Below are 12,293 nucleotides of genomic sequence, written 5' to 3' on the forward strand. Positions count from 1 at the left end.
GCAAAGATTTCAAAAAAAATGCATGCATTTATTTGAGAAATTATTATAGACCTTAAGGAATGGTATCTGGTCAAGCAATGAGTAGCAAACTGAAAAAAGAAAAAGAAAAAGAAAATTCCTTGCAGATATTGAAGTTAGTACTAATGTGTTGAGGGGGCCACATGAAAAGAAACTACAAGCGGTCTATAAGTGTCGAGACTGGTCCCTCACTAATGGCCAGGAAGAAAAGGGAGACCTCTTACAATCACAGGAAATGAGTTGTCTTCTCTGCACTGGGAACAGTGCTCCTGCCACAGCCCCTCGTCCCCTGAAAATGTATGCCTGTGCAAAGTTCTCCACCACCTTCTTGGTCAAGAGCACCTCTCAGCTGTTGAGCCAATCACTATCTGCAGTAGTAGTGCTAAAACCACTGGAGACCCTGACAGATGAGAGCCTTAGCAGCTTGGCAGCCATGTGTCCCCTGACCTCACTTACTCCTAGCCACATATTGAGAACCAGTGCCATTTCATGGGGCAGTGACACAGCAGCCAAGTTCATTGGGGCTGGGGGAGCCATGGTAGGGGTGGCTGCCTCTGAGGCTGGAATTGGGACTGTGTTTGGGAGCCTCATCATTGGTTAGGCCAGAAGCCCCTTTTTGAAGCAGGAGCTCTTCTCCTAGACTGTGCCATTCTAGGCTTTTCTGTCTCAGAGGCGATGGGGTTTTTTTGCCTGATGGTGGCCTTTGTCATCCTCTTCTCCATATGACAGAGCTGTCTTCACATGCCATGGGTCTTTCTCCCAGGTCTCATATGCTTTGTATGTTCCTTTTCCTACACCTCCCTACACGGAGAAAGTGGTTGGTTCAGAATTTGACAGAGAAGACAAATACTGTATTAATAAGAAAAAAAATTATTATTTGTATTATTCAGTTAATTTAATTAATTAATATTATTTATTTATTTATTTACTTATTTATTTATTTTTATTATGAGGCACCTGGGTGCCTCAGTTGGTTAAAGCGTCCAACTTTGGTTTAGGTCATGATCTCACTATTCGTGAATTTGAGCCTCCTGTTGGGCTTTGTGCTGACAGCTCAGAGCCTGGAGCTACTTCAGATTCTGCATCTCCCTCTGTCTCTGCCCCTCCCCTGCTCGCTCTCTCTCTCTCTCTCTCTCTCTCAAAAATAAACGTTAAAATAAAAATGTAAGAAAAAAGAAAAGAAATGAATGTTGCCAACAATCTGAAGGTATTTGAAGTAGATTACTGTCTCGTATAGTTTTCAGATTATTGACTTTGTTAAATTAGCATCTATTAAGTGGACCCCCAGAGTGTCAGATGGTGAACAGTGATTCAACAGAAGACCACAAGAGAAAGTAAGATAGACACATTTATTATTCATAGGTTCTGAAGGAGACGCAGGTCACACCCCCAAGGGCATGCGGGAAACTCAAGGCAGGTAGAGAGAACACAGTAGGGTATGCGACACATTCCATTATAGGATCTAAGGGTTGCATGCTTTGGAGTTCCCAGGCTGAGGTCAGTTCAAACCAAAGGAAGCAGGATTTTGGTAAGCTTCTATGGGTGGGGTATCTGACCAAGGGGTTCACAAGGGGAAAGGCCAGGGAGGCAGGGGAGAATGCATATTGCAAGAGATGTTGGAGGAAGTCTTGTGGCTCTGGGGGCTGTTATTGAGGGCACATCCTTGCACTCTTGAGAGGGATTAGTGTCAGTTCAAGGCCCGCCATCCACTTGGCCACAAAAATGGATGTCACGGTAGGATAATGTGGACTAGTTTAGCTAAGCTGTCAATAGAGATGGGCATTCAGTCCCTGAAAAAAGGACCCTGCTAAACTGCCTGCACTCCTGACCACGGAAACTATGAGACAATAACTGTGTGTTGTAATATGCTTGTAAGTTTGTAGTAATTTGTTATTCAGCAATGGAAAACAGATATAAGCCATTGGAACAATTTCAATTAGCAGGGTGGTGTGGTGGTGGTTATTTAACCTAAGTCGAACCAAATGGAACTCCATTCCCTCAGCCAGAAAAAAACTGATTTAGAGATGAACATGTGAATCAAGCTGAGTTGATGAAAATTCTTTTTAAGATATTTTCTGCTACAGCAGATAAAACATGTTCTGCTAAAGCTTTTTATGCCAGTCATCATGCTACCTGAAAAGAGAAAAAAAAAAAAACCTAACATTTCCTCCATCTAGCTATATATAAACAGTCTCTAATAAGCTGCACATCTTAGAATTCCATAATTCCATAAGAAATATCACTTGCTAATAATAAGTCATGGCTAATACAAAGACTAATGGTTGGATCTATTCCTTCCTAGCATATTCTTCATAACCATTAAATTCTGGCCAAGTTTAACTATATGCCATTTCCCTAACTCATCACCTATACTTGACTTCTGTATCTTTGCTCACAATACTTTTTTTCACTGCAATGCATTCCCTTGCATACACTTTCCTTGACTTTTTATATCCAATTCATATCCATTCATCAACGATCTGAGTTGAAGTTGCCTGTCACTAGACTGTCTTTGCTCAAAAATTCAAAATAAATTTCCAGAACAATTTTACCTTGGTCATACAAACTGATTTCCACTTTGGAATTTATTAAAAATGTCTCTGTGGCTTAGAGCATGATCATTCCATAGTAATTCCTCCAATCTTACTTGAAATGAATGTATATTCTGCTTATAGGCTTTCTTTTTGTTTAGATCCTTTACCTAATTAAAGTACTATTTATAGACTTTTCAGTTATGTTGTAAATAAATCTATTCTAAGTTAAAATTTAAATACATTATATCTAATTAATGTTGATATTTTTAAAGGAATTAAACTTGAAATCTGGAGACATACATGATTATAAATATAGTTCTAATCAAGCAAGATGCTACCATCTTGACCTCTGAGAATGAAGAGCCTACCGTAGACTATGCTAGTGGAACGAGACATAAAATACCTCCTGTCACTTTGGCTAGTCATTTTGCTCTGGACACAGGATATTCTACTGAATCATGATCCTGGGTACTGGTATTTAACTCTTAATATCGAATTCTGATGAAAACATTGAGTTGGACAGGTTTTACCTATAGTTAACAAGCTATGCATCTCCTTCCAAACTCTAATTAATAATTTCATATTTGTATAAATTTGTATAAATTTGCTTCATTTTCTAGACTGTAAAATTTTGTGTGTGACAGGAAAACTATATACTCTCCCTTGATTTTATATGCTCTGAGCCAAGCCCCAGCAATAAACAGTTTTTACTTAGCACATTATTGGTACATAAAATAATGACAAACTAAGGAAGCAGTACTAAGCTCAGAACTGAGTTGTTTAGTGAAAATGCTTCCACTTGGTGAAGCAGCTTATGGGACTTGCCATGAATTTAATAATAACAGTGAATTAATCTACTGAGGAAAAGAGGGCAGACAGATTATGTGCTAACAGATTTGCAATGTATATACTCACTGATATTCTTAAATCAAACTTTAGGACCTTCCTTGATTGACATATTTAACTTCATCACTATGTATGCTGCATAAAGATGGGATCTTTGTAAATAGTATATCTCCATCTATTCTCAACATATATTGGGCCTTTGGCAAATATTGATTACATGTATTAACGAATTAATAATCAGAACAATTATTAGAAATATGAATTAGAAGAAAAGTTGCTTGCCTTGTGGATGCTGCCACCCCACACTATCCATGCCACCCAACCGTGGTCAGCACCACTGTGTTTTTCGACATCACTATGGACTGTAAGCCCTTCAACTGCACCTCCTGTGAGTTGTTTCCAGACAAAGTTCCAAACACAGCAGAGAACTGTCATGCTCTGAGCACTGGGGAAAAGGATTTGGTTTTAAAAACTACTGCTTTCATAGAATTATTCCAGGATTAATGTGCCAGGATGGTGGCAGTGAGTCCATCCAGGGGTAGAAATTTGATGATGAGAATTTTATCCTGAAGCATATGTGTCCTGACATCTTGTCCATGGTATATGATGGACACGACACAAATGGTTCCTAGTTTTTCATTTGCACTGCCAAGACTAAGTGGTTGAATGTCAAGGAAGTGGTTATACTTGGCAAAGTATAAGAGGGCATGAACATTGTGGAAGCCATGCAGTGGTCTGGGTCCGGGAATGACAAGACCAGTAAGAAGATAACCATTGCTGATTGTGGACAAATCTAATAAATTTGACTTGTGTTTTATCTTAACTATGATACCATTCCTTCTGTAGCTCAGGAGAGCACCCCTTCATCCCCATCTGCTGGAAATATCCTATGATCTCTGTGTTCTTCCTGCAGTTCTATGGGTTCCATGTTTTCCTTACTCCCCTCCAAGTCTAGCTGGATTGCAGCATTAAGTTTATTATAATAAAATAAAAACTGAAACAAAAACAACAACAAAAAGAAAATAATTTGCCTAAAATATGTTCCTTATTTGTTACATGAATTTCTGGCTGTCATTTATAGCAAGAAAACCCAGTGAATTTGAAGAGCATCTACTTTTATTTTGTTTGCAAAAACTCTTGGCTTATATTAAGAAAGGTCTGTCCTTACCCTGAGTTCTCGCATTTTATATCTATTTTATATCTATTCCACTTGGTCTTCATACTAACATGTCCAATCCTCTTTGTTATCATCTTTTACTCCAAATGGATTGACTTCTAGTCTTCCTCATTCCATTACAAGCACTACAGTTTTTCTAGCTATCAAATCCTGCAAACTTATGATAATTTTCAAATGTATTCTTGTTCCATCATATCCAATTAATTGTCTTAGACTTTGAAGACATCTGTTAACCACATTTATTTTGATAACGACCCAATTGGACATGGTCGAATTCTGTATACAGATGGGGAGATGGTGAGTCACTTTGAAGGTTTAAATAACCATTATTCAGGCCCAGATCCTGTCACAATATCCCCATTAGCTCTTTCTGTAGCATTTACTCTTCTATTTTACTTTTTTCTGACACAATGTGTATAATATCCTATATTTTAATTTTATGAATCTTACAGTTGAACTGTTTCACTTGTGCTTAGCATGTTTCAAGCTATAGCAATGCCTTTGATGGCTCAGAAAAAGGCTCTCTGTGTCCACTCCAAAAGGTGGCTGTTTTTGACCACCTCTGAAAGATGAATAGCTATAGCATATTCTATTTACTATATTCCTTCTAGACAGTTACTTTCAGGGCAATTACCATTCTCATTTTGAATCTGCCTTATGATCACAGACAAATCCCTAGCAGGCACGTTCTATTATAAAATTTTTCCAGTGTGGTGGATTTGTACCTCAAGCACACTTATAGCTATCAGACAGACGTATTATCACTAATACCCATAAATCCACAGTCAAGGTGAAAAGACATGCAAATAAATAGCAATTTCTCCTGTTAGAGATATGTAACAGGAACCCATGATACCTGTAGAGAGTATCAAACCTAATGTGAAGAAGTCTTGAAAGGTTTTTCAGTGGGTGGAGAAACTCATATTTTTATTTAGATACATTCATATGACATAAGATTCTCCACCTTAAACATTTTAAATTATACAATTCAGTGCTATGCAGCATATTCACAATGTTGTGCAACCATCACCACCACCTAATTCCTGAAAGTTTTAATCACCTCAAAAAGAAACTCCATACCCATTTTAAGGAGTCACTCCTTATTTTCCCCTGTCCCTTCCCCTAGAAACCAATAATATATTTTGTCTCAATGGATTTGCCAACTCTGAACATATTCTAGAAATAGAAACATAAAGTAGATTAGTCTTAATCTAACAAAATCAATTTTGGGCTTCCTTAGGGACAGTTTCTGTTTATTGAGTTTCCTCCCCTCCTGTTTATGGGCCATATATGATCATATTAATTGTATGCATCATATTTTTGTTGAAAACTGAACATTTTTAATATAATAATTTGGCAACTGTGGAAATCAGATTACCCAATGCCCCCAAGGTTTGCTGTTTCTCCTTGTTGCTATTCTTTGTTTGGTCACTTTTCAGAGCTAATTTGTAAAGTCCCTATTCTGGGTCGTGTGTTGCCACTAATGTTTCTATTAGTTTGGTGACGAGCTAGAGACTGGACAGAGATTTGCTTAAACACTTGGAAACAATAAACTGCAGTCTTTTCCAGTGGCATGTATGTATGCTGGGCATGTCTTCAACACTCAGCTAAGCAGTCTACAACTCTGCCTTAACCTTTACTTCCTCCCTGTGTAGATACTGAAGGGCAGTCAGAGTGAGAGCTTAGGGCCTTCTTTATTCTTTATTGAGCATGTGCCCTGCTCTGAAAATTCACATGACTTTCTAGATTCCCAGGACTATGTTGAAGCTTTTAAAAACAGGTGTTTCCCTAAAGCATCTCATTCCCTAGTCTTTTCTCCTAAGCTCTTTCATTAGTGAGTGATTTTCTCCAAGTGTTATCCATTGTTTCAGACAGATATACATCTCCCTGTAAATGTTTTTGACAAATGCCCCAGAAAGCTGCCTCAGCACCTGTAGAGTTCCAAGTTAAGCAGGATAAAGGCAAACCCTCTAAGCTGGTCTTTCAGAGAGCCGTTAGACAGGTCAAAATAAATAGCCACGATTCTTTGAGAATGAGTTCTTGTCCACCCTCTGGTACTGGTACCTGTATAAGGGTTGTGTATTAACTGGGGAATGTGAAATGAGAACAGGGAAAGTTAAAATACCAAAAGTCTCTCTGTTCTTACCAAGATTCAGAATACTTTTCTTGCTTAAATCTTGCCTTCGTTGTTGCAAGCTTTTGATCTGTTTCCAGAATTCCGAAAAGGTTGATTCTGACAGTTTTTACAAGATTTTGTTGCCTTTATGGAGGGATGAACTTTTGGATTTCTTTACTCTGCCATTTTCACTGACAACACTAGAAAAAACTTTTCAGATGATATTACAATTAAGCTGGGTTTTAAAGATCCAGCAGGAATTGGTCAGGTAGAAAGTTAAGAGAACAAACTAGATAGAGCTTTTTATCCAAAGGCCCAGAAGTACAAGGAGGAAATTAACATGTTCTGGGAAATGACCCTAATTCAGCAAGGCTGAATTAGAGGATACAATTATGTAAAAAAGACATGCATTTTGGAGGATATAGGATGAAGACTCAGAACTGCTTATGCCATAACAATATTTGAACTTAATTTGGGCAGTGTGTACTGAATTATTTAAGCAAACTTGTTTAAAAAAATGAATCTGATTTACCTATTCATTTTGCAAGCGTTATGGAATATGGATAGTTTGAGAATGAATTTAGGCAAGGAATCTAGTAAAGAGACTAATATAAACATCATGAGCATAAGAGATGATGAATCAAACTGAGGATGTGACTGTTGAACAGAAAAGAGTATTTAGTACCTAGAGAGGGAGATACTTAGGAGCTAAAATTGGTACTCTCCAGATGTTTCAATGTGTGGAGAGAGGGAATGCACGGCAATGAGGAGAAAGTGTAAGGAAAAGGTCTAGAATAATGCCGGTATTTTGGCTTCGGAAAAGTGACTGGACATTGATAGCATTCACTGATTAAGAATACTCAACATGAAGTAAATTTGGAAAAGAAAAGAAAAGCTAAATGAATTCAGGTTTGAACATTATGAGATTAAGTTGTTCGTGAAACATGCAGAGGAATATTCAATGGACACTGGGGAGACACAGGTTTGATGCTCTAGGGGTGCCTGGGTGGGTCAGTCAGTTTAGTGTCCTACTCTTGGTTTTGGCTCAGGTCATGATCTCTTGGCTTCATGGTTTTGAGCCCCGCATCGGGCTCTGTGCTGGCAGCACGGTCCCTGCTTGGGATTTTCTCTCTCCTTCTCTCTCTGCCCCTTCCCCACTGGTGCTGTCTCTGTCTTTCTCAAAATGAATAAATACACTTTCAAAAAAAAATAATAAAAAATATGGTGCTCACTTCTGTAGTGCACATATTAAAATTGCAATGATACAGAGAAGATTACCTTGGCCCCTGCACAAGTGCTCCATATTGTGTAATCTATGGACATGGTATTTTGTGAATGGCCTTTTCAATAAAAGAAAACCTTATGGAAAAAAGTGAAATAAATATAGTGAAAGAATATGATTAAGGCTATCCTAGAACTGTTTAACAATTGAATAGAAAATTTATTATTAGTATTCCTAGCCGAATTGCATAATACAATAAAATCAATGAAAAGGTTTATTCATACTAGGGTATGAAGAGATTATACCATTCTTTATTATTAGATGTGTACCTTAACTTTAGAACTATTGAAGTTTTCATATAGTCAACACAGAAAGTTTTCTGATGGAAGATTAAGCCTGGAGGGAGAGTTTTGTTCCAATAGTGTAGAATCCAAAGTTCTCATTTATATGGTAGAACAGTTTACCTGAGATAACCATTCTTTTGTTTTGTTTTTTTAGATATAGGTCCTCAGTATGAATTTAATTTTTAATATTGTGATCTGCAAGGAGATTAAGTTGCTTTAAGAAAATAAGACGAGAGAGTCCTCCAAAATATAATCAGGGGGGAAAAACTGCTCTTGAGAAATGTGAGGTATAGTTAAATCCCCCAGGATTAGTTTTATTCCCAACTTTAATCTATCCTAAAGTTAGAATTTCTTTAAATTACACCCAAAGACATAGCTCATGCTTTAAAAAATAAATAATACATTATTTATATCTATTTAAATGTGCTAGTATTTGTGGATAAGAACTGCTTTTAGGTTTTTTTTTCAAACTAACACCATGATTACATAATGTAATATTGCATATATGATACAAAATACTATATATTTGACAACAGAAACACAGTATTTATAAATAAAGATTGTAATAATCGGTCACAACCAGTGTTCAAGATGGACATATCTAATGAAGAAGAGTAAACTGAGTTACTTAGAAAAGATTCACTGCAAAGGAATGGAGATTAGCTCCTTTCACACGGCACGATAATTCCCCAGCTACCATGTCATATGGGTAGTATTTGTGAGGGGCAGCACATCTTTCTATAAAGAAAGCAAATATTTTAGGCTTTGCAATTTATACCGTCTTTCATAACATCGGAAATATGTCCATGTATTGCAAAAACAGCCATGGGCAATACATAAAGGAATGAATGTGCTTAGTGTTTGAAAAAAAAACCACAAACAAACAAACCTTATATACAGCTGCCAAATTTTGATTTCCTATAACTTTCATGCATCAGGCAATATGATGCTTTTGATTGTTTTCAACATTGAGGGTAAAAAAATACTTTCTTAGTTCAACATGGAAAGCAAACAAAAACAGGCAGAAGGTCACATTAGGCATTTGGACTGCAGTTTGCTGACTTCTGATTTAGCACCTAAAATCTAGGTGATTATTCTTACAAACTGAGTATATGCTAGCCTAAGACTGAGTTTTCTGGATTCTGAAAACTCTGAGGTTGGAGCAGTGTGTTTTTTTTTTTCCCCCTCATATCTTACTCTCCCTCTTATTTGATGTTAAATAAATGATTTTCTTTCATAGACTCTGAAACGTAGGTATTTAGAATGACTATACAGTCATTCTGCAGATTACACATGTATGGCTGAATAAAAATATGAATGACACTTCTATTTTGGTAGGGCACTAGACAGAACCCAAAATCAAATGACTCAATTTTCTTTTTTCCCAACATTTTTAATGGGACTATATTATAAGAAGTCCAGTTTCTTCACTGATGTTGACTTAACCCACAATATGCAAGCATAATCAGTTTAAAATTCCATATCCATTTCAATTACTCACAAAGGAGCATAATAACAGAGTTCATAACTGGTCTAAATAAATACATTATTGGCTCTGTGCCTACAAAGCTTAGGCATTTAAAGACTAGAGATTTGGGGGTGCCTAGGTGGTTCAGTCAGGTGAGCTTCTGACCCTTAGTTTCAGTTTAGGTCATAATCCCAGGATTGTGGGATCCATGCCCAACATGGAGCCTGCTTGAAATTCTCCCTCTCTCTCCCTGGGCCCCTCTCCCCAGCTTCCTCTCTCACTCTTTCTCTCTCTCTCTCTCTCTCTCTCTCTCTCTCTCTCTCTCTCTCTAAAGTAAAAGAAAAGAAATTTAAAGAAGACTGGAGGGTTGTTTTTTTTTTTTATGGCTATAAAGCACAATTATTTTAAATATGGCATTATTTAATAAATATATGTATATAAAAACCAGATAATCATATTGATTTTCATTTGGCTACATAATAGTGTACTAAGCATTGGAACATTTGTTTCCCTCAATCATGTGTTCAGTTGTGCTAACTCTCTAGGTGTTTAATTCTTCAGGCGATAATAGATTAGCAACCTTGATATAATAAAGCATAATGGTTAAGAGCATAAGGTCTGCAATTAAACAAAACTTCATATCTCAGATCTTACTTCTGACTACCTATGTGACCTTGGACAATTTACTTGTCTGTGACTTGTTTTCTTCTCCTTTGCATGGAGGCAACAATTGCTTAGCTCAGAGGAAGTTAAAATTTAAGAGTTAATATGTACAAATTGTTCACAACAGTTTCTGGTGCATTTTAAGGACTTAATACATGTGAGACATGCTTATTTTTAGTTATCTATTTCATCCCACCCACCAAGTATAATATAGGAGAAAATAATTAGGAGCCATTGGAGAAGATTTCAGACAAATTGCTTCATACATTAAGAATATTTCACATCATACAAGTAACCTACATTGAAAATGAGAACTGAAAGAATATTCCTACCAGCAGAAAGAAGCTAAAGGCACTGTGGAATTTTACCCCAAATCAACAGAAGAAATGGTTACCTTTTCCTTTTAAAAGGACATACTCATATTCATCTATAAGCATGCTTTTACTTGTATCACGTTTCTTTTACTTTCAAATATTTTAAGTTAGAAGGCACATCTGTCTCCCTTTATGTGAATAAATCCCCTTTGAATGTTGCCTTTTCCTTGGCTGTGGAAGCATATTAATGAGAAGGTTATTTACAAAACTCAGAGTTATCTTGTATCATGATCACTATACTTAGAATAGTCAGCAGATTCAAAAGTGCATAGAAATAATAAAGTAAGGTATCAAAATTGAATTAAAAAGGGAAAAACACAAATTTTTTATTAGAAATCATTGCCACATATCTTATCTTTAATTTGTTGAATAAATTTATTAATTTATTGATTCATTATAAAGAAGTTTCTAGTTTGGAATCTTCCTGAATAGGCATAAATCAAATAAATAGCTTTTGATAAAAAGCAAATAATCCCCAAATATCTTCAAGTACAGCTGGATGGTTTTTTGTTGTTGTTGTTTGAGAAGTTTTTGCTGTTGTTGTTATTGTTCTTTTTTAAGGAACTATGTTCGCAGTGAATAAGATGCTTGACAATAGTCGGTTTTCAGTGTCTAAGATAAATATGTACCATATCTGAGGTAATTCTCTTTTAACATCCTAAAATTAGGTTATGTTTATAATTTTGAGAATGTTAATTCATACATTACAACATTAGACATTTTTTCATTTCATAAGGCACAATTTATATCAATCAATTACTATTTAATCTTACAAGAGATAAATTTTGACAAACGTTTTCAGTGAGAGTATTAGAATCTCTTAGTTTTCGTGCAACTTCAATGCTACACCCTTATTGTTTGCATGCTCCCTCCCATACCCAAATAACCATTTTTATTACATTGCTTCTTCTTGTATTTTCATCAGATTATATTATTTAGTGTTTGTCACTTTGTAACTTAAAAACATTATACTATAATGTACTTTTCAATCTTGCTTATTTTAGTCATTATTTCACTAATCGTATCCATTTTGTTACATGTATCAAGCATATAGAAAATAGTGTTTGCTTTTTTCCATTTGTGTTTTAAAAAAATATTTGCTAATTCTGTTTATTTGATTTGTCATTTTTATTAAGGGAATGTCAGGTATGCTTTAATACAGGGAGAAGTGCAATTTAAAATTGACATCTTGCATTACTTGTTTACCCAGAATTTCTACACAAGAAAGAATTATACAGCTTAGCCTTTTTTAGCTATATGCTGATAGATGCATCAAGGTAAACTGATTTCTAATCCCTAGTTTTACAGAGATGATATATTTATCACAAATAAATGAAATACACTCCAAGAACAATTTTATAAAGTTTCCCCCAAATCCACATTTCTTCCTTATTGAATTAGATAGAAATATTCATCGTCATAGGCAACCAAAATTTCTCTTGGTGGTTTTAGTTAATGTTCTCAGTGGGAAGAGAATAATGCAAACCCAAATATAAATATGGCTTGTACTAAATCAAAATGAAGTTTAATA

General features: G+C 35.8%; 1 non-coding gene and 1 pseudogene across 1 annotated transcript; both read left to right on the plus strand.

The window, feature by feature from the left end:
• The first annotated feature begins 265 nt into the window (after window positions 1-265).
• Window positions 266-744, plus strand: LOC121043200 (ATP synthase F(0) complex subunit C2, mitochondrial-like; annotated as a pseudogene).
• Window positions 745-7,919: 7,175 nt separating this feature from the next.
• LOC121043285 (U6 spliceosomal RNA) lies at window positions 7,920-8,021 on the plus strand. Its single transcript, XR_005796775.1, has one exon. It is a non-coding gene; the product is annotated as a U6 spliceosomal RNA (small nuclear RNA).
• The last annotated feature ends 4,272 nt before the right edge of the window (window positions 8,022-12,293 follow it).

This window comes from Herpailurus yagouaroundi, unplaced genomic scaffold (genome assembly GCF_014898765.1).
Source record: "Herpailurus yagouaroundi ecotype Mexico unplaced genomic scaffold, PumYag 186, whole genome shotgun sequence".
Taxonomy (NCBI): domain Eukaryota; kingdom Metazoa; phylum Chordata; class Mammalia; order Carnivora; family Felidae; genus Herpailurus; species Herpailurus yagouaroundi.